This window comes from Triticum urartu, chromosome 6 (assembly GCF_003073215.2).
Source record: "Triticum urartu cultivar G1812 chromosome 6, Tu2.1, whole genome shotgun sequence".
NCBI classification, from domain to species: Eukaryota; Viridiplantae; Streptophyta; class Magnoliopsida; order Poales; family Poaceae; genus Triticum; species Triticum urartu.
Window position 1 is genome coordinate 331,160,366 of NC_053027.1, and position 23,615 is coordinate 331,183,980.

The 23,615-nt window shown below is 45.2% G+C and overlaps 1 long non-coding RNA gene across 2 annotated transcripts; it reads right to left on the reverse strand.

Moving 5' to 3' along the window:
- Nucleotides 1-5,717: 5,717 nt before the first annotated feature.
- LOC125513399 lies at nt 5,718-11,089 on the reverse strand. 2 transcript variants are annotated; one of them, XR_007285902.1, is made up of 4 exons: nt 7,934-11,089; nt 7,714-7,829; nt 6,672-7,640; nt 5,718-6,598 (listed from the first exon to the last, which is right to left on the reverse strand). It is a non-coding gene; the product is annotated as an uncharacterized LOC125513399 (long non-coding RNA). The 2 variants fall into 2 exon arrangements; XR_007285901.1 differs by having other exon boundaries at nt 5,718-5,977; nt 6,653-7,640.
- Between the last annotated feature and the right edge of the window lie 12,526 nt (nt 11,090-23,615).

Sequence of the window (23,615 nt, forward strand, 5' to 3'; positions counted from 1 at the left end):
ATGGGTACTGGAGAATTCATACCTTCAGACGCTCAGGCTGAAGAAGAACTCATCATTTCTGCACCTAATCAACCCGAAGACAATGCTCAGCCTGAAGTCAATGCCGACAATGTAGACAATGATCAGCAAGACCAAAGTTTTCGTCTAGTTCATCCTCGTGTTGCAAGTGAAGTGCAAATTGAGAAGATAATCGCTAGCGTCAATGCACCTGGTCCGCTCACTCGTTCAAGAGCAACACAGCTAACAAATTTCTGTGGGCACTTTGCATTTGTCTCTATATCTGAACGCAAGAAATTTGTTGAAGCCTTCATGGAACCTGAGTGGATTCAAGCGATACCTGAGTGGATTCAAGCGATGCAAGAAGAGCTTCAACAGTTCAAGCTGAACAATGTGTGGGAATAGGTTAAGCGTCCTGACCCTCCCAAGCATAACATCATCGGCACCAAATGGATCTATCGCAACAAACAAGATGATCATGGTCAAGTTGTAAGAAACAAGGATTGTCTCCTTGCTCATGGTTATACTCAAGTAGAACGAATTGACTTTTGATGAAACCTTTCCTCATGTGGCTAGGCTTGAAGCCATTCGCATACTGCTAGCCTATGCTAACCATCACAACATCCTCCTGTACCAAATGGATGTGAAGAGTGCTTTTTCTGAATGGCAAGATTGAAGAAGAAGTGTATGTCGCACAACCACCTGGTTTTGAAGACCCAAAACACCCTGACATGGTATACAAGCTCAACAAGGCACTGTATGGCGTCAAACAAGCCCCTCGCACTTGGTATGACACACTCAAAGACTTCCTGAAGAGCAAAGGCTTCAAACCTGGTTCACTGGATCCTACACTTTTCGCGAAGACATGTGATGGAGAATTGTTTGTGTGCCAAATCTATGTCGATGACATTATCTTCGGCTGCACCAACAAGAGATATAGTGATGAGCTTGGACACATGATGCAAGAGCAATATCAGATGTCCATGATGGGTGAGCTGAAATTCTTCCTTGGTCTTCAAATCCGTTAGGAGAGCAACGACATCTTCATATCACAACAGAAATACCTCAAAGATTGCCCGAAGAAGTTTGGAATGCAAGACTGCAAAGGATACACGACGCCAATGCCAACCAAAAGTCATCTGGGCCCCGACGACAATGGTAAAGAGTTCGATCAAAAGGTATACCACTCCATGATTGGTTCTTTACTCTATTTATGTGCATCTAGGCCAGATATAATGCCTAGCGTTTGCATATGTGCTTGATTCCAAGCGGCACCAAAGGAGTCGCATCACTTAGCTGTGAAGCGAATTCTTCGGTATATGGATTACACCCCAACACTAGGATTATGGTATCCAAAGGGCTCAAAGTTTGATCTAGTTGGATTCTCAGATGCTAATTATGCTGGTGACAAGGTTGATCGCCAGTCCATCTCAGCACATGTCACATTCTTGGACGATCTCTTGTCTGTTGGTCTTCAAAGAAGCAGAACTGTGTATCTCTCTCCACTGCTGAATCTAAAAACATTAATGCTGGATCTTGCTGTGCTCAGCTTCTGTGGATGAAGCAAACTCTCAAGGACTATGGCATCCACCTAAAGCATGTGCAACTTTACTGCGACAATGAAAGCGCCATCAAGATTGCCAATAACCCAGTTCAGCACTTGAAGACAAAGCACATTCAGATCTGTCATCATTTTCTCAGAGATCATGTCATGAAGGAAGATATTGATATCATTCACGTCAACACTGAAGAAGAATTGGCAGATATCTTCACAAAGCCCTTAGATGAGAAAAGGTTTTGCAAGTTGCGGTGTGAGCTAAATATCTTAGAATCCTCAAATGTCCTGTAATTGGACACACATCCTAACGCTTATGCATGTTGATAACTTAGATGTGCAACACACAAAGTAACGTATATCTTCAATCAATGAAGACATACACTCTAAGTGTGAATACATTAGCGCGGAATTTGACTTCGGAGCACCACGATAATTGTGCGTCGTGTCTGGGTCTAATACTTCCTATACGGTGGGTAATGCCACCACCAAAATCCTTTTGAAGTGTTTCAGGTGGCATCATAATCACATAGTCTTCGCATTTGGTTTGTCTTCAACATTGATTTGACTTCAAGGTTTATCTTCGCAATGTTGAGTTGGTCTGATATATATATATATATTGTTGGGTTTCATAGTAATTTCAAAAAAATTCCTACGCACACGCAAGATCATGGTGATGCATAGCAACGAGAGGGGAGAGTGTGATCTACGTACCCTTGTAGATCGACAACGGAAGCGTTAGGTTGATGTAGTCGTACGTCTCCACGGCCCGACCGATCAAGCACCGAAACTACGGCACCTCCGAGTTCTAGCACACGTTCAGCTCGATGACGATCTCCGGACTCCGATCCAGCAAAGTGCCGGGGAAGAGTTCCATCAGCACGACGGCGTGGTGACGATCTTGATGTACTACCGTCGCAGGGCTTCGCCTAAGCACCGCTATAATATTATCGAGGACTATGGTGGAAGGGGGCACCGCACACGGCTAAGAATATGATCACGTGGATCAATTTGTGTCTCAAGGGGTGCCCTCTGCCTCCGTATATAAAGGATCAAAAGGGGGGCCGGCCGGCCATCATAGGGCGCGCCAGGAGGAGTCCTACTCCCTCCGGGAGTAGGATTCCCCCCCTTTCCTAGTTGGAATAGGATTCGTTAAGTGGGAAAGAGGAGAGAGACAAGGAAGGGGGCGCCGGCCCCCTCTCTTCTTGTCCTATTCGGACTAGGGGGGAGGGGCGCGCGGCCCAGCCCTGGCCACCTCTCCTCTCTTCCACTAAGGCCCATTAAGGCCCATATACCTCCCGGGGGGTTCCGGTAACCTCCCGGTAATCCGGTAAAATCCCGATTTCACCCGGAACACTTCCGATATCCAAATATAGGCTTCCAATATATCAATCTTTATGTCTCGACCATTTCGAGACTCCTCGTCATGTTCATGATCACATCCGGGACTCCAAACAAACTTCGGTACATCAAAATGCATAAACTCATAATATAACTGTCATCGAAACCTTAAGCGTGCGGACCCTACGGGTTCGAGAACAATGTAGACATGACCGAGACACGTCTCCGGTCAATAACCAATAGCGGAACCTGGATGCTCATATTGGCTCCTACATATTCTACGAAGATCTTTTATCGGTCAGACCGCATAACAACATACGTTGTTCCCTTTGTCATCGGTGTGTTACTTGCCCGAGATTCGATCGTCGGTATCCAAAACCTAGTTCAATCTCGTTACCGGCAAGTCTCTTTACTCGTTCCGTAATCCATCATCCCGCAACTAACTCATTAGTCGCAATGCTTGCAAGGCTTTATGTGATGTGCATTACCGAGAGGGCCCAGAGATACCTCTCCGACAATCGGAGTGACAAATCCTAATCTCGAAATACGCCAACCCAACATGTACCTTTGGAGACACCTGTAGAGCACCTTTATAATCACCCAGTTACGTTGTGACGTTTGGTTGCACACAAAGTGTTCCTCCGATAAACGGGAGTTGCATAATCTCATAGTCATAGGAACATGTATAAGTCATGAAGAAAGCAATAGCAACATACTAAACGATCGGGTGCTAAGCTAATGGAATAGGTCATGTCAATCAGATCATTCACCTAATGATGTGATCCCGTTAATCAAATAACAACTCTTTGTCCATGGTTAGGAAACATAACCATCTTTGATTAACGAGCTAGTCTAGTAGAGGCATACTAGTGACACTTTGTTTGTCTATGTATTCACACATGTATTATGTTTCCGGTTAATACAATTCTAGCATGAATAATAAACATTTATCATGGTATAAGGAAATAAATAATAACTTTATTATTGCCTCTAGGGCATTATATATATATATATATAATATATATATATATATATATCGCGCTATTCGTCACCCTGGGTGAGGAATAGTTATTCTTCACCCCCCTCTATTTTACCATCAATGCCTCGTAATTTTATTCCGTAAGTTTTGTCTTATTTCCGACGTAAAAAGAGACCGTAGGAAAATATATAATCCTTATAAAAAATATTTTATGTTATGTAAAATTACAAACGTAAAAACATAGGTGTAAATACACATAAACTGTAAATTTTTGTCTTATGGCCTATATTTTTATTTTCTTATGCCAAATTTTACGTAGTGAATCAATAAAAATATAACTATTTAAATTACAAACGTAATTTAATTATGAAATGATCGTAAGATTACTCGGGTGAAGAATAACTTATTCTGCACCCTGGGTGATGAAATAGTAACACTATATATATATATATATATATATATATATACATACATCTGGGCTATTCTGTTACGCGTAACAGAATATTATTCTATTACTCTACTTGAACTGACGGTTTTAGGCGGTTGTACTGATGATCTTTATCTCGTCGAACTGATCGTCTTTTCGTCGGAATGGAGCGTGTAATATATCGTTGGAAAGCTCTTGACATCTACATTACATATATATAGGAATCTTTTGCAAAATCATCACGGTTTAAGACCAGTTTTGAAGAAAACCGTTTTTTTTCAAAACCGAAAACGTGAATCGTATTTTGGACTCAATTTTCAAACGGTTTGTTGGAATTGAGCAAATAAGATGGCATTGGAAAGATGTTAAAAATCCGCATCTTCCACATATCTACGGTTTTTTAAATTATATACAATTTAAAAGTAATTTGAAAAACGATGAAATTCTGGGCGAAACATATTTTCACGTTTTTTTGCAAACGGTTTGTCGGATTGACGCAAATGATACGCCGTTGAAAAGCTATGGAAAATGCGCAACTTTTCCGTATAGAAATGTTTTTCTAATTCCTTACGGTTTAAAAACAAATTTGAATACGGTCAAATTTGATTTCGAACACGGTTTTTAAAAAAAGTTTTTCGAAATGGGGCAAATAATATACCGTTGGATAGCTATCGAAAATGCGAAACTTAGTCATGTTGGGCGTTTTCTCTACTTCGCAACCGTTTAAGAGTAATTTTGAATACGCATGACGGATCCTGCTGTTTTCTCGTATGAAAAACAGAGTAGTCATACTGATATATGTGTATGTTTGTACTGAGCTAATTTTGAATGATTCCGAAAAGGGTACTTGTACTGATGCTTGCATGGGTTTGTACTAAGCGTGTTTTCACTAACTAGACTTTGCTCTGGTATTTGGATAATATTTTTCTACTGTATCCTAGCCCCAAACTTGCATGGTTTATTTTGTTGAACTGAATGTTATTGTATCGTTGCTCCTGTACTTGCATGGTTTTATATCATCGAACTGAATGATATTTTTTTCAAAAAGAAAATGTTTCTTTGAACTAAACATTTTTTACAACGATGTTCTAGACTTCTCTTATTTTATGACTTATACTTTTACCATTTGAATTGCATGGGGTTTCCTTCAACGTCACATAATTAATTTGTGAGCTTCTCATGTTTCCTTTTAATTATGAATTTATTATATATAAAAGTTGAACTATACGACACTTTTTAAATGAATCTAACAAGTATTTTACCTCGCTAAACTTCCAAATGTCTTCACGTGGGCATAACATCAAACAGGCAAGGGCAAAAAATAAAAACTGGAAGAAATCAGTTTTTAGCGATTTATTGTATAAGTATATCATCCAACGTGTACTTGGTGTCAACTTGCATAACATGACAAGGAGAGCAATAACAACATCATACAATTAGCAATAGATAGCAACTCAATACAATAGCAGAACACACGATATATCTTTTTCTACATACAATGCCATGATTTATTATACATAATTGTTGGCAAGTACATGTCAAGCGAAACAATTTTTCAACAGAAATGCCTTCTTTTGAGTAGTGCATGTCAAAAGAATGATATTTTATTTTCTTGATCCTCTGAATTTGGGCGAAGAGAACGTAACAAGAGAAGTGAAGCAATGCCACCACCTAGTACCTGCATTTAGTATACTTCTATTTGAGATCGTAGCTTAAGGCAGTGAGGTTGCAAGTTCAAACACATGCCTGAATTGAACTCAAAAAAGAAACTAAACTCCAACTACAATAAGAATTGAACTGAATGAAATTTATAAATTGAACCGAACTGAAAGAAGAAATTGGACATCATATGTACAACAAGAAATAAACTTGAGCAGTATCAGCTACTAAACAAAAAGATTGCTTTACTAAACCTAGAGATTATATATTGGTGAAAGTTTTCTTCCTACAGAACCGTTAATCAAATACATGTACTTTCGCTAGGTTTTAGCAACATGATAAGTAGTAGCAGTACTACTCTAGGTGGCAAAGTTGTAGCGCCACAAAGGAAGGCCACCATCAACAGTGCGTACTACCGCGACACCTAAAGTATGTGTTCGCCACGCTTGCTTTACATAGTACTAGAAGATTTTTATTAAAAAATGTACTACAAGATTTGTGAACATGAGATCATAGAGAAGTTGTACTAAGAGTGTGGATTAGAGCTGCCGGACGAGGATGCAGCAGCACACACACGCACTCCACTAGATAAGTTCTTCCCTCTCCAAAACACACATCTCCATCTTCTTTTAACTTCAACCTATGAAAAAAAGGAACAAATATGAGGGATGAGTTTTTGTTAAGAAGAACTTACCAAGGTTTGGTGGTCGAACTTTTAAATGTTTGTGCTGCCGGATATAGAGAATAGCAGCATGCCTCGACCAGATCGGCGACTTCCTCACGGGCGGCCTCTCATACACTGCGAGGGCAACACATACACACACGAACTGACCAGAATACACAGCACGACGGGCTAGATAAACAAACTGATAAGAATACATGTCTTCTCGATTATGAACTGATAAGAATACAGAACACGGATAGCTAGCCATGAACTTCTTGAACTCCCCTAACATATGGTTTAGGTTTTTTAATGGTTTTTTGGTGTTCACGTTATTTACGAAGTCCCTGACTTCTCGACTATGAACTTACTACATAGAAGGATCCTCACATACATGTATAACTTGACAGGAGCTGAGAAAATGTTGCAGCAAAATGGTATTTTTATTCAACATAGTAATACAGCCATATCTTTGTAATACATCCATCACGATGGAATCAAATGCACAGTAAAATGGCAGCATTACACATACTCAAGAACTAACAGATCATTCTTTAGTTACTCTGATCAACTTTAGTTTTCTTCAGAAATTGGAGAAAAATGGCATCGGCTATGCTATCAATTTTTTGCATCTCTAGCACAGTTGTTGGGACTATTGCTCATCACACGATGAACCTCTTTTTTCTGTTTTTCTTGACTGTCATAGAATAAAATACTGAACTATTTTGCATAAGTATAGTTGAACTTTTGTGTTTTTCTGGTTACTAAAGTAGTATCAGAATAGCTGTTGCATGCATATATGAACTGACACCTTTTTTGTCAATGAATTCTTGTAATATATTGTATTAGAACTACAACATCAGTATCTATATAGTACCAAGCATGCTCATCACAGAAAGCATGGAATTCAGGAGATAGAAAGAACAAGAGCAAAAGTACAATGGTTGTGTTCTTCATTGTTTGGTTTACAGGGGTGCCAATGATGAACTGGATCATTCTAGTTCCGTCTTCTCCCTCATGTCTGAATCAAGAGCAGCATCAGTTCAATTCAAAATAAATTGACAGTTTATGAATTTTGTGCTAAGCAAGCATACCCATAAGCACATGGAATTGATCACCATGGAGGTTGGCTGTCGGGATTTTGTTTGATCACCATGTTGCTAGATGGCTACACATACCTGTTTTTGTTCTTATATTTCTCCATTAACACCTTTTATTTTCATTTTGAGTTTCCACGTATGTGGTGTCAGTATAGTCGATCATTTAAACGAACGTCATACAATACAACCACTAGAGGACTTGTCTTGAACATACCATGTAAAGCTCAAGAGATTTAAAGAGAAGCAAGAAGCAAGGAGCTTCCTTTGGAAGCCCTGTTCCAGCATTTTCCGGGTAGCTGGTCACCAGTACACTTGTCGCCTACCCGCTGTCGCCGGGTACCCTGCACACACACACAACAGCCACCAATCATCATGCACACACACAACCAGACACACACCACATCATCTACACACCCAGGACTACATCTTCACCACACTTTGGACTGATAACATAGCAACACAGAAAACAATTTTGTAAGTGTCGTCACTATCATCCTCGATGCGTCACGGGGGAAACAAAATAAGCATCTTTGAAGCACTAGGGTGGATAACCATTGCAGATGGAGCTCATGTGTACCTTCATCATAGAAAAAAGTAGACTTAACATCTCCAAGTTCTGAAGATGAACAATTGAATCGCACAAAATATTGTCCAAAATCACACTTTTCACGGAACCAAAATTCTGAACTTGCCATACAACACCTTTTGAATTTGTCATGCGACACTCTTTGAACTTGCGCAATTCGTTGGTGGCAGGAAGCAGCAACTAGAGCTGATGATAGTCCATGTACTGAACTGGGAACACCTAGCTAGTGTTTCAGAAAACAAAATAGACGTCCTGAGCATCCTGTTTCGAGGGATAAAATAGACGATCCTGAACACCTAGCTAGCTATTTTTGTGCAAGCATGCTGGCTGCCAATGCCATTAGTGGTGGCCACTATGGCGCTATCACCGAAAGCATGCTGGACGCATCGCCAGCGAGCGTACACTAAAACTGAGAAGAGATTGAGACTTTACCAAAAGATTGTCATACTTTCTTGCAGAGATAACTATTGTTTTTCTAACCAGAGAACTACTGTTTTTAGAAAAGGTGAACTATTTAAACGAGATAATTTCTAAGATGATTTTTAGCAATGGTTAACTACAGAATTTAGCAAAGTTGAACTACTAACAAGGTAACCTCAGAACCGCTGGCGCCGGTAGGAGGTGTTGCCGGAGGAAGCAACTGTGTCGCGTTGACTTTTGGAGCGCACAAATGCTTAAGGAAAGCGGCGTCGGGGAGCACGAGAGCTTCCTTCTGGTGGGCGGCGGCGCGCAGGGATCCATGGGAAGCTAGGGACGGTGATTTTTGGTGCGGATGGAACACACGAACTGACGAGGGGCGGCCAGTTGGGGGCGCCGGCGGCGGTGGCGTGCGAGCTTGGCATGGTGGGAGGGGCGGCGGCGTGCGAGCTTGGATCCGTGGAGGGGCAGCCACGCTCGGGGGGCAGTGGGGGTGGCGCGAGAGAGGAGGTAGGGTTCAGGGGCAGCGTGCGGCATGAGGGAGGAGGCAGGGTGCGGTGGTCGCGGCGCGTCGCCGGTGGTGGGAGGTGCTGGGCGTGGCGCGTCGCCGGAGGTGGGTGGCGGGGGGAGGCGGGTTGCCGGAGAGTAGGGGCTGGCGGCGGGTGGCGTGTGCGGTTGGAGAGATTAGGAACGAGGGAGAGAGGACAGAGTGGTGCGGGTGCGGGCTGGGCCGGTTTGTTTTTCTGGTTCAGGAGCCACTGAGCAGGGTATACCTCACGATGGCTAGGGATGGGGCAACGGGTTTGGTGTGCATCTCCCTGTATCAGTTCACCGTCGCAGCGCCCCATCCCCTTTTTTTTTCAAGGGATTAGCATGCATTTCATCGACATGGGCGGCTTGCTGGATCGGTAGCTCTACATGAGCTCATGAATACGCCATGATTCCAGCAGCAAAGGCCCAGTGTAGTCCACCCTCTACATCTTCCCCTTCTACTTTTTTGAAACCAGAAAAATGAAACAACTCGTCGGTACATGAAGAATGAGAGAAAGGAAAGTCAAAAGAACTTAAGCATCCTACAACTACTTCTGCAATTTATCCTAATCCCTTTTGCTCAGTGTTTCAAATGTCCTACAATAATTAAAAAATAAAAAGAAAGTGGTGAGAGCTTTTGATTGAACTTTCAATGCTTTGTCTTTTGAACTTATATGAACTTATTAGTTCTTTGTTTTAAAAAAATGTAAATACAAAGTTACTAATCTGCAATAGAACATTTTTTTCTGGGAAAGTGAAAACAATGATACACCGAACCCTCTCCCTAATACACATAGAATTGATGGTAGAATACATAGTGAGTTGCTAATAATGTTTTTGATTTTCCCCTTAGGAAACACGATCTTTTCTTCTTATGATATATAAAAAAAAACTATCTTTCCAACACACATCGAACTACTCCCACATTTCTCTATGGACTGAGGAAAGAATACATAGTGAAATAACATTTACTAGTATCAGTCTTGAGAAAACAAGAGCTCAAATGCCAAGCAAGGAGTTTCTGTGTTAGGTTTGAGCTGATGGCCTACCTATAAGTAAAACAAGGATCTCATAATGCTTCCCTGGAAGATCAAAGCCAGTAAGTTACCAAGGATGAGGATTCGTTTTGGTGTTGTTATGGTACTATTACGCAAACATTTCTTTATTTCAGAACTGGCAATAGAATTATGATTGTCTATTTGAGAATCGGATTCAAAACTGGCAATCTATATATCTGGAAAGAAAGGCAACACAGCAAGAATGCTTGATTATGTAAAAAATTTGCAACGGAAGCTACTATTGGAACTCATGTACCCTGTACAAGTTCGCTTCTGAAAATAAAATTAACAGTGCAAGAAATAAATAATGAGAGTGCAACTCTTTGAAAATGATGTGCTAATTCAATGCTAGGGTAGCAAAAAAAATAAAACATTACACAGAATCGACGACTAATGGTAATACAAAATGGTTCCTTTTTGCACATTTTTTCTAGGTTAAGTTCCTATGGTCAGTAGCTATCAAGGATTCAAGTGAACTCTCAGTAGAAGTAATTTTTTACTCCTCATGTAGAAATACCTGGACTTACTGTCACATGTGTTATTTGTCATCCAGAACACAACAACGTTTCTCTAAGATACTGAATATCAATACAACATTTTGTTTTTTGAGTAACACATTCATCAAAATATTTACTACCTACTAGATGAGAGATGATATGAGAGAGCAATATTACTGCCTATAAGAGAGAGGTTCTTCCTTCTTCCCCCAGGTCTGAATCAAGAGCATCCCTAGTTCAATTCAAAATAAAATGGCAGTTCGAACACAGGGCATGAAAATGTTCACCGTCGGGAGATGGAGAGGAAAGATTTCGAGCAGGGCGTCCCTCACGATTACTGGGAAGGAGGCGCTGGGACATTGAACGGCCTCCGATGATGGTGTTGGACCGCTGGACGCGGCCGTGTCGGACCACCCACTGGGACAATGCAGAAAGGTGGCGGGGAGCGTCGCTGAGGGTACTAGAAGGAGGCGGAGGGGCGACACCCGAACTAATACAGGAACATCTGAAAAGAATGAATTATTTTAGTCAACGCACACCAAAGAGAAATCCAAAAAAAGTTGAACCTTCCGAAGCATAACAACCTGCTGTGTGTTTGTCAAGAAAAAGTTGAACCTCCAGAAGCATAACTATGCCAGCTTATGCATCTCGAATTTTCAACGTGCAGCTTCGGTTATAGTAGAACCAATGTCAAGTAATAACCAAGGTTATTTCATCCCTTCAGATTCTTGGCATGTAATTCCCTATAGAATTGTCAGCTCCACAAACTTTCCTTCTACATATAAATCAACATCAATAGCTGAACTTCACATGATGACATTTTTTAGCTTAGCCGGAGAATAATTTTCTCAAAAATCATGATTGAACTAAATAACTATCAGAGTCTGAACTGATGTAAAATCTTTCTTGCTGAACTGTTGCTGAAGCCCCTGCATATTGAATTACTATATAATATATAAACCTAATTGTTTTTTCTATAACACACATGAAACTGTATTTGTGTTTACTTTATGAACTGATGATAACTTACATCATGAACTCCTACAAATAGTGTTTTTTTATACAAAGCATATGATTTGTGAGCTGCATAGGCAACATAAATCATGCAAGGATATCGATTCTACACTTTCTGAACACTCAAGATAGCATACACGAACTTACCGGGAGAGATCGCACTGAATTGACGGGGGCTGGATCGCTTAAGGGGATCTTGGCAAGAGGTGGATGGAGGCTGGAGGAGGTGGTCGTCGCAGGTGCAGCCGGACCGAAGCCGACGCCGAGCTGAAGGGAGACTAGTGGTCGACACGGGGGGAGCGAGCCAGATGGCGATGGGGAAAGGAGGCGGCCAACGCGTGGGAGGAGGTAGCAACAGCGCACTGGTGGGAGGGGGTCCGGGCGGCGGCAGTAGCGCGCTGGTGCGAGAGGGGTCGGGGCGGTGGCGGCACGCTGGTGGGAGGGGGCGGGGTGACTGTGGCGCGCTGGTGGGAGGGGGTCGGGGCGGCGGCCGCGCGCTGGTGGGAGGGGGGTTGGGGCGGCGGCGCGCTGGTGGGAGGGGGTCAGGGCGGCGGCGGTGCGCTGGTGAGAGGGGGGTCGGGGCAGCGGCGATGGCGCGCTGGTAGGAGGGGCTTGGGGGCCGCGGCGGGGCGCTAGTGGGAGGGGGCCCGGGCCGCCGATGGCGCGCTGGTGCGTCGGGGCTAGGACAACGGCGACGTGTTTTGGGCCACGTCGACTTCAGTGCGATCACCTCCTTATAGGGCCGGGGGTAACAGAATATTATTCTGTTACGGGTAACAGAATATTATTATGTTACGGGTAGCAGAATAGTCCATCCCTACACACACACACAGACACACACACTATAGCTGTGTGTGTGTGTGTTCTGTTCTCTACAACATTCACTTATAGCTATGTCTTCCTGCTTGAATCTTTTCTTGATCTAAGTGAATGTGATCAGACACTTACCCCCTCTGTGCTTCTATCTCAAACTCTATCTGTCCAAATCATATGCATTCTATTGAAAGTTGTTGTTGTCTTCTCTGAGTCCTTGTCAGCAGAAGACATAGAGAGACACATTTAAATCTGTTTTAATTGCCATATCCTTTTGCCTGAATACCGGAGAAGCCGGAACGACCACCCGACAATCCAGGCATGCGTGGGAACATGGATCAACTCCCAATGAGTTGCATGCAAGCCATGTGTCCTTCAGATGTGAACCGCCAGGGGCACCTGTGTAATTACGCTGTGCTGTCCCTATCCCTATAAATAAACAACTCACCGTGGTCATTATCTCTTCTTCCACCTCTCCGCCTCGCAAAAACCCTAGCACCTCTGCTAGCTCGTGTCAATGCCGGAGACGACGCGCTTAGCTGCCGCGACCTCTTCGACGCCGTCCTCACGCCGGCCGTGGACCTCGTCGTCTCCGCCGCCGCCGTAGGTGTCTTTTGCCGCCACGTTAGGGCGCGGGAGATTGAACTGCTCGACCTCTCTCTCCACCTCGTCTAGCAGTTCATCAAGCGATAATTAAATCTTACTTTTTACTGCCTTTTTGATCCGTCAGATCCATCCACTTCAACCAAAAGTGGTTTATTTACTTCCAAATATGGATCCATCCTTATCTGCATCTCATATCATGCCAAGTTTATCCACTTATGCTTCACAACTAGTTAGATTCCTCACTTGTACTTATTCATGGATTCATACAAATCTGGAACCGACTCTCTTCAAATAAGTGAATGTCTTTGCGCTATGAGGTCAATGTCTTCAAAAATGATTTATCTTCAAAATCTTCTGAGAATGCATATGACCTCTTCCCCTTCCCTCGCATCTCTAATGCTTTCATAGGTACATGTCCGTGGGAGAATCCCTAGGTTCTCATAGTCTGCATTCATTTGCAAAGTTCTTACAGAGTCATATTCACTCACCTGAAGCCAGTTCCTTTCTGACCAGCAAGAGGAAGCCATTCACTGCCTTGAAGCCTTTTAATCTGAATACTATGACAACACAGAAATTAGTTAGAAAGGGCAGCAGACAGCGTCATGGAGATACATCCAAGGATTTGCCTCCAGGTCTGTTTGAGTTATACAAGTCAGATCATGAGGAGAGCTATGACGAGCGCAAGACCCGAATCCAATCGATTCGAAGATATTGGGCAGAGCAATGGCTCATGTACAGATTTATGACTGCTGAATATGCTGAAAAGAATGCCATCAAGGGCCTCTGGGAGATATTCTATACAGAAATCTGCAGCCCAAGTCCAAGTCTGAAGCCATTGCTCAAGGCTTCTACCCTTGCATGTTCCATGGACCACAGCAAGAGAATGCCGACCCATCATCACTGTTATGATGTCACGACGACAATCTTTTCAAGCGCAATTATCAATTTGCCAAGGAGTCTGCTGTCAAGAACAAGAAGTACCTCGGACTCGACTTCAACCCTGGTCCATCTGCTCCAAGGGCGGATGGCACCAGTGATGCCAATCCAAATGTCATCGGCCCCTTCTACAACTTTGATGGCCTTCTCACTCACATAGCTGTACAGGGGGCTGCAGTGGAGCACTCTATTGATGACGCAGACTCGGAAGATGCGCCAGCACCACCAAAGCCATAGAACAAGAAGAAATCAAAGGCTTCAAAGCCCCCTGCCTCACCAAAAGCTTCACGTGTGAAGCCATTGGCCACTGCACCTCCTGAAGCCAGCGTGCAATCCAAAGACTTATCTCGTGTCTCCAAGAAGGCCGAGAAGACAAAGAAAACCAAGAAGCCCAAGAAGATTTTCGGGCATGAACTGCCTCCAGCTGCCCTTCTCAGGAACGAAGAAGACACCATTGATCTGTCAAATGACAAAGATCTTGGTGATGACGCCCTTGAGCAACTCATCAAGAGAAAACAAGAGGCCGAGATCTTTAATGATTTGCCCCTCTTTGACGTAGATATTCTGAACAACTTCGTCGATGAGTGGTTCGACGACCAGAGCGTAAGCATCGATGATCTTCAACTTCCTGTGGATATAAGCGTCACCTTCCACGGAGCTATTGCAAATGAGCTGGTCGTGGCTCAGAAAATTGTTGAGCTCAAGAACAAAATTGACTATGAGAAGACTCACTTCAAGAAGAACATGGCCAAGCTCAGCGTGGAAGACGTTCAGACCTTCAAAAAGATGTTGCATGAGCTCAAGGAACAGTTTCACAAGAAGCGTGAAGAAGCAAAAGGTTCAAGAGAGCGCATGAAGTACTTTGCGCAGAAATGCGTTCAAGCTCACAATGAGGCTGAGAAGCGCAAAGCTCTTGGCCGTCCTAGCATTGATCCAAGAATGGATGCCAAGCCAACAAAGAAGTCTGCTGCGGTCCGAACTTGTGATAGCCTGATTTTGCCCTCTCTTATTTGCCTGATTTTCATTTGGATTTATTTTGAAAGTTGGGGTTTCTGAATCTTTTCATATGGACTTAAACACTTGGGCACCCTTGGCTTTCACCCAAGTGCATCATTCCCCTTTGTAATCATCATTCCCCTTCTGATCCATCTCAAATGAAAAATATTCATTTTCTTCTCTAAAACCCTACTAGTTCAAACCAAAGCAACCCTCATTTTTATGGCCCACAAAAATCTGAGAAAATTCCCAAATATTTCATCACTTTTTGGAATATTTTTGCTACATAAAATATTTTTTATTTTGGACAGAAATGGTGGTTTCTACAACAACTACCATTTTACTTGCTCCCCTATGCCTTAATTTTCTTGTGCATCATCACCTTAGTAGATGATGGCTAGCCTCCAAAGAACAGCCCCCAACTCCCAGCCATTTAACCTCAGTAACACCTCAAAGTTACTGATCAGAAGCTGACCTGGCGTGTGAAATCTTCTCTACTGCACCTGGAGCCAAACCAAGGCATGGTAACATTCAAAACTACCACGAACAATGTGCCACACATGGAGTTTGGGCTTAGGTCGGCATGAGGTCATAGTTCACGCGGTGACCGTGTTCATCCAGGCATGCTGGCATGCAGCCGACGCGCTCTGCGACGTGCCCGAGCCTCTGTTGCCTGCGTGCTCGCTTCCCCGCCTGCCTAAGCATGCCAAACCTCGCCACCATCATCGTCTCAATGCCATTTACTCCTCCCTGGCGCTCGCCGACGCCAGAGCTTGCCGCAGCGAGCACGGGCACGGTCCGGCCAACCCAACAGTGCAGTGCGCACTGTGCTCGTCGCCATCTCCTCGTTCCTGTGCTCGTCCCCGCTCGCCCATAGTTCCCGCGTGAGCTGCATCGCCTTCTCCCCCTCTCACTGACGCCGCTCGTCGTCGGGCGTCGTGGACACGTGTCCACCGGCGGAGCCCGAACCCCCCTCTCCGCTCGCCTGCTGCCCCCAGCCTCCTCGAGCACCATCCACAACTCCCACACACCCCACAAACGCGTAGGAAGCCGTAGCCCGGCAGGGCAGGCCGCGGGCCGCCGCCCTCGAGCTAGAGCTCGCCGGATATCCCCTCTGGTCGCCGCAGTAGCTCCAGCCCCTCCCAGGCCAAGGCGATCCTTCCAGGGCTTCCACCTCTCTTCGGAGAAGCCATCCCTTCCCCCTGGAGCCCCTGGAGCTGCCTCTGCTCGCCGTCTTCTTCATCTCCGGCGACCCCCTCCCTCTGCCTCGGTTTGCGAGGAAGATTCCGACGCCGTCCGACCGCCCCTAGCTATGCTATGGGTACGGGCAAGTGTGCCTCAACCCCCTCTCTCTATCCCTCCCTCTGGTTTTGGCCAAGGAGCCCTCGTCGCCGGTGAGAGCTCCAGCGAAGCCGCGACCTTCCCCTGTTTCCTTCTCCCCTCATTCTCACCTGACTAGCGGGGCCCGCTAGTCAGCGACTCTATACGTGCGCGAAGCGGTACTGTAAAACCCCGGATGTAACTTTCCCAATTTGTACTCCAACTCTTGCCGTTTCCGGCGTTAAGTTATTTTATTTTCTCGGGTTCGGGTTTTTGTCTCCGTGTGTGTAACACCCTCGATGTGACTATATCTCCCACGTGCCGAGGCACGACTTAGAGGCATAATCGCATTGAAGGCATATGTCGCAAGTTAGGCAATCTTCACAACATCCCATGTAATATAGATAATAAAAGGGGAGATAACATAGTTGGCTTACACTCGCCACGTCAATCAAGTACATAAATAACATTACATCATCCAAACACTCATGGCCCGACTACGGCGCCAAAATAAAAGAGAACCCAACATGCGACACGGTCCCGATCAACCCCAACTGGGCACCACTACTGATCATCAGGAAAGGAAACATAGTAACGTTGAGAGTCCTTGTCGAACTCCCACTTGAGCTCGAGCGCATCTCCTGGAGCGGAATCATCAGGCCCTGCATCTGGTGTAATAGTAATCTGTGAGCCATAGGGACTCAGCAATCTCGCACTCTCGCGATCAAGACTATTTAAGCTTATAGGTAAGGCAAGGTAAATATGTGGAGCTGCAGCAAGCGACTAGCAAATATGGTGGCTAGCTTATACGCAAAAGAGAGCGAGAAGAGGAGGCAAAGCGCGAGCGAGAAACTAGAGAGCAACCTGCGCAAACATTACTCCAACACCGTGTCCACTTCCCGGACTCCGCCGAGAAGAGGCCATCACGGCAACACACTCAGTTGATTCATTTTAATTAAGTTAAGGTTCAAGTTATCTACAATCGGACATTAACAAATTCCCATCCGCCCATAACCGCGGGCACGGCTTTCGAAAGTTCAAATCCCTGCAGGGGAGTCCCAACTTAGCCCATGACAAGCTCTCACGGTCAACGAAGTAATAGACCTCCTACCAAGATGTTCCGATCAGATTCGGTATCTCGGTTCTTCAAGACACTTCGACAGGTTAAAACAAATCCAGCAACACCGCCCGAATGTGCCGACAAATCCCGATAGGAGCTGCACATATCTCTTTCTCAGGGCACACTCAGATTGTCCTAGGTACGGGTAGGCCAGCCCAGAGTTGCCCCTGGTGGCCACCGGCAGCTGACAGGTGGACCAACACTCAGAGGAGCACTGGCCCGGGGGTTTAAAATAAGATGACCCTCGGGCTCCGGAAACCCAAGGGAAAAAGAGGCTAGGTGGCAAATGGTAAAACCAAGGTTGGGCATTGCTGGAAAAGCTTTAATAAAGGCGAACTATCAAGGGGTTCCCATTATAACCCAACCGCGTAAGGAACGCAAAATCCGGGAACATTACACCGATATGACGGAAACTAGGGCGACAAGAGTGGAACAAAACACTAGGCGAGAGGCCGAGCCTTCCACCCTTTACCAAGTATATAGATGCATTAAGATAACAAGATAATATAATGATATACCAACAAGAAAATAAATGTTCCAACAAGGAGCGGCCTCCAATCTTCACCTGCAACTAGCAACGCTATAAGAGGGGCTGAGCAAAGCGGTAACATAGCCAATCAACGGTTTGCTAGGAACATGGTGGGTTAGAGGTTTGACATGGCAATTTGGGAGGCTTGAAAGCAAGTGGTAGGCATAGTAGCATTGGCATAGCAAAAGAGCGAGCAAACTAGCATAGCAAAGATAGTAGTGATTTCGAGGGTATGATCATCTTGCCTGCACAGTTGTCAGAGTTGACTGGATCCTCGAAAGCAAACTCAACGGGCTCCTCATTAGCGAACTCGTCTCCCGGCTCTACCCAAACAAGACAAACAAGCAACAAGGACACAATCAACCACGTGCAAGAATCAAACAAGATGATGCAAGATGATATGCTATGCGGGATGTGATGCGAGATGCATATGCAAGATGTGACAGGAAATGTAAGAACCTAGACTCAACTTGGAAATCCAAGTATTCCACTGGAAAGATGAGATGAAATCACTTGAAAACTATATAAAGAACGCCGGAATCGGAGTTACGGTTTGGAAATGGCAAGCGATTCAAATATGACACCGGTCTGCGATTTACAGCAAGTAGCCATCTAAATGCAACGAAATGAACATGCTACGGCACCCAAACATGACAAAAAAATACATGGCAGGGATGCATACAAAATTCTTAACAAAAGTCTAGCACTGAGCTATGGCCAATTCATCCACTAACAGGTTCAAACAAGCATGGCAAAAATGCATATGGCAAACAGATCTCAGACTTAGTGAAATTAACACTTGTCTGGAATTTCATATCAGACAGCACACTTCGGAGCAACAAAACTACATGCTACAGGACCTGAACATGGCAAAGTAAAGCATGGCATGGAGCTACTCAAAGAGCTTAACAAAAGTCCCTTAGTGACCTTGAGCCAAAAGGGATCATAAAATACAATTGCAAGCATGTGAACATGGCAAAAACATAATCAGTTTTCAGACTTGGTGAAAACTGGAGCATGCTGAAACAGATATCAAGTAGGCATGTTTACGAGCTCGATGCACTCACTATGGTGCAAGTCATGACAATTTAAGCATACATCCGTCAAGAACACACAAAATTCAAGCTAGACATGGCAATAACAAAAGCATAGCGTGCACGGATCAACTATAACATCATCGGCAAAATTACAAACAAGTTGACAATCTGCCCAGATTCACAAAGTAGCAAAACTAGAGCTCGATTGACTCAAGCTAGGGTGCTCCATAATTGCCAACAAAGATATGGATGGGTAGAGCACTACAATATTAACAAAACATCCTTACTGATCATCCTCAAAAGAGGCACGGATCACAAGGAAACAACATGAACATATTGCATCATGAGATAAACAAGTCAAGGACTTAGTGGAATTGCTAAGTCCCTGAAATTAGAATTACCAAGTGCACCACTTTGCAAGCTTGTGCTAGTCACCACACACATCACAAAAATACATGGATTGCACATCTGGAAAGATGACAAAATCCTTAGCAAAACATATGTAGAACTCAGGGGCATATCATGCACACATTAATCATGGCAAAAATGACAAAAAGCTAAATGGAGCAGCAGATCTGACAATTATCTCAAGTAGCCCTCTTCTAACAGCATTTAGGGCATCAAGATGCACTCAAATGAAAATGATGCAATGTAATGAAATGATGTACTCTCTGAGATGAACATTTTGATATGCTATATGCATGAATCGGAGCTACGGATGCAAAGTTACGACACGATGAACAGGGGCACTTGAAACTGAAAAACACGGGGACTTGGGAAAAATTATACCCTCCGGATCTAGGGTTCGTCGTCGGCGCGCGAACCGAGAACTCTGGCGAGAAGAATACTGGCTTCGGCGAGGTCGGAGAAGGACGAGGAGGGCGGGGGCCGACGAGATCCGGGCACCGGGGGCTCCTCTCCGGCCGGATCTAGCCGGATCCGGCCGGGCGGCGAAGAAACGGCGGCGGGGCGGCGGAGAACGGCAGCGGGGCGGCGAGCTTGCGCGGCGGGGCGGCGTGCCGGAGTTGGCGGACGGCGGCAGGCTTCGGGCGCGGGCAGGCGGCTGGAGCAGATGGGCGGCGGCGCGCGGTGACCGGGCCGTGGGGGCCGGCGCTGGGCCTGGCGGGCCCGCGCGGGTGGCAGCGCGGCGATGCGGTCCCGCGGGGCGCGGGCCAACGGTGTGATGCCACGTGGCGGCGGCGGCGGAGTTCGGACGTGTCCATCGGCGGGGAAAATGTCCGGCGGCGCGCGATGACGAGTGGATCTAGGGTTTTTTGGGAGGAAGGAGAAGGGGATTTTCGGGGGTTCTTTAAATAGGCATAGAGGGAGCTAGGAGAGTCCAAATGAGGTGCGGTTTTCGGCCACGCGGTCGTGATCGAACGATCTAGATGATGGAGAGGTTTTTGGTGGGTTTTGGGCCAAATTGGAAGGGTGTTGGGCTGCAACACACACGAGGCCTTTTCGGTCCTTCGGTTAACCGTTGGAGTAACAAACGAAGTCCAAATGATACGAAACTTGAAAGGCGGTCTACCGGTAGTAAACCAAGGCCGCTTGGCAAGTCTTGGTCCAATCCAGAAATGTTTAATCCCCACACACGAAAGAAAGCTAGAAATGACCACCGGAGGAGAACGAAGCGCCGGAATGCAAAACGGACAACGGGGAAAATGCTCGAACGCATGAGACGAACACGTATGCAAATGCAATGCACATGATGACATGATATGAGATGCATGACAATGATAACAACACACGGAGACAAAAAACCGAACCCGAGAAAATAAATTAACTTAACGCTGGAAACGGCAAGAGTTGGAGTACAAATTGGGAAAGTTACATCCGGGGTGTTACAACACTCCACCACTGCGAAAGGATCTCGTCCCGAGATCTAGGACTGAAAGAATGCCGGGTACTCAGAACGGAGGTGATCCTCGCATTCCCAGGTAGCTTCACGGTCGGAATGGTGTGACCACTTGACTTTGAGAAATTTGATTGACTTGTTGCGAGTCTTGCGTTCAGTCTCTTCAAGAATAGCAACTGGGTGCTCACGATAAGAGAGATCTTCATGGAGCTCAATGTCCTCGAAGTTGACGGTGCGGTCAGGAGTCTTGAAGCACTTTCGGAGCTGAGAGACATGGAACACGTCATGAACATTTGCAAAGTTTGAAGGAAGCTCGAGTTGATAGGCGAGGTCGCCTCTCTTGCTGACAATCTTGAAAGGTCCCACGTATCTAGGGGCAAGCTTCCCTTTGATACCGAAGCGACGAGTACCTTTCATAGGAGAGACGCGGAGGTAAACATGATCTCCGATCTCGAAAGCCAAATCACGGTGCTTACTGTTGGGTTTCGTAGTAATTTCAAAAAAATTTCCTACGCACACGCAAGATCATGGTGATGCATAGCAACGAGAGGGGAGAGTGTGATCTACGTACCCTTGTAGATCGACAACGGAAGCGTTAGGTTGATGTAGTCGTACGTCTCCACGGCCCGACCGATCAAGCACCGAAACTACGGCACCTCCGAGTTTTAGCACACGTTCAGCTCGATGACGATCCCCGGACTCCGATCCAGCAAAGTGTCGGGGAAGAGTTCCGTCAGCACGACGGCGTGGTGACGATCTTGATGTACTACCGTCGAAGGCTTCGCCTAAGCACCACTATAATATTATCGAGGACTATGGTGGAAGAGGGCACCGCACACGGCTAAGAATATGATCACGTGGATCAACTTGTGTCTCAAGGGGTGCCCTCTGCCTCCGTATATAAAGGATCAAAAGGGGGGGGGGGGCGGCCGGCCATCATAGGGCGCGCTAGGAGGACTCCTACTCCCTCCGGGAGTAGGATTCCCCCCCTTTCCTAGTTGGAATAGGATTCGTTAAGTGGGAAAGAGGAGAGAGAGAAGGAAGGGGGGCGCCGGCCCCCTCTCTCCTTGTCCTATTCGGACTAGGGGGGAGGGGCGCGCGGCCCAGCCCTGGCCACCTCTCCTCTCTTCCACTAAGGCCCATTAAGGCCCATATACCTCCCGGGGGGTTCCGGTAACCTCCCGGTAATCTGATAAATCCCGATTTCACCCGGAACACTTCCGATATCCAAATATAGGCTTCCAATATATCAATCTTTATGTCTCGACCATTTCGAGACTCCTCGTCATGTCCGTGATCACATCCGGGACTCCGAACAAACTTCGGTACATCAAAATGCATAAACTCATAATATAACTGTCATCGTAACCTTAAGCGTGCGGACCCTACGGGTTCGAGAACAATGTAGACATGACCGAGACACGTCTCCGGTCAAATAACCAATAGCGGAACCTGGATGCTCATATTGGCTCCTACATATTCTACGAAGATCTTTTATCGGTCAGACCGCATAACAACATACGTTGTTCCCTTTGTCATCGGTGTGTTACTTGCCCGATATTCGATCGTCGGTATCCAATACCTAGTTCAATCTCGTTACCGGCAAGTCTCTTTACTCGTTTCGTAATCCATCATCCCGCAACTAACTCATTAGTCGCAATGCTTGCAAGGCTTTATGTGATGTGCATTACCGAGAGGGCCCAGAGATACCTCTCCGACAATCGGAGTGACAAATCCTAATCTCGAAATACGCCAACCTAACATGTACCTTTGGAGACACCTGTAGAGCACCTTTATAATCACCCAGTTACGTTGTGACGTTTGGTTGCACACAAAGTGTTCCTCCGGTAAACGGGAGTTGCATAATCTCATAGTCATAGGAACATGTATAAGTCATGAAGAAAGCAATAGCAACATACTAAACGATCGGGTGCTAAGCTAATGGAATGGGTCATGTCAATCAGATCATTCACCTAATGATGTGATCCCGTTAATCAAATAACAACTCTTTGTCCATGGTTAGGAAACATAACCATCTTTGATTAACGAGCTAGTCTAGTAGAGGCATACTAGTGACACTCTGTTTGTTTATGTATTCACACATGTATTATGTTTTTGGTTAATACAATTCTAGCATGAATAATAAACATTTATCATGATATAAGGAAATAAATAATAACTTTATTATTGCCTCTAGGGCATATTTCCTTCGGTCTCCCACTTGCACTAGAGTCAATAATCTAGATTACACAGTAATGATTCTAACACCCATGGAGCCTTGGTGCTGATCATGTTTTGCTCGTGGAAGAGGCTTAGTCAACGGGTCTGCAACATTCAGATCCGTATGTATCTTGCAAATCTCTATGTCTCCCACCTGGACTAGATCCCGGATGGAATTGAAGCGTCTTTTGATGTGCTTGGTTTTCTTGTGAAATCTGGATTCCTTCGCCAAGGCAATTGCACCAGTATTGTCACAAAAGAATTTCATTGGACCCGATGCACTAGGTATAACACCTAGATCGGATATGAACTCCTTCATCCAGACTCCTTCATTCGCTGCTTCCGAAGCAGCTATGTA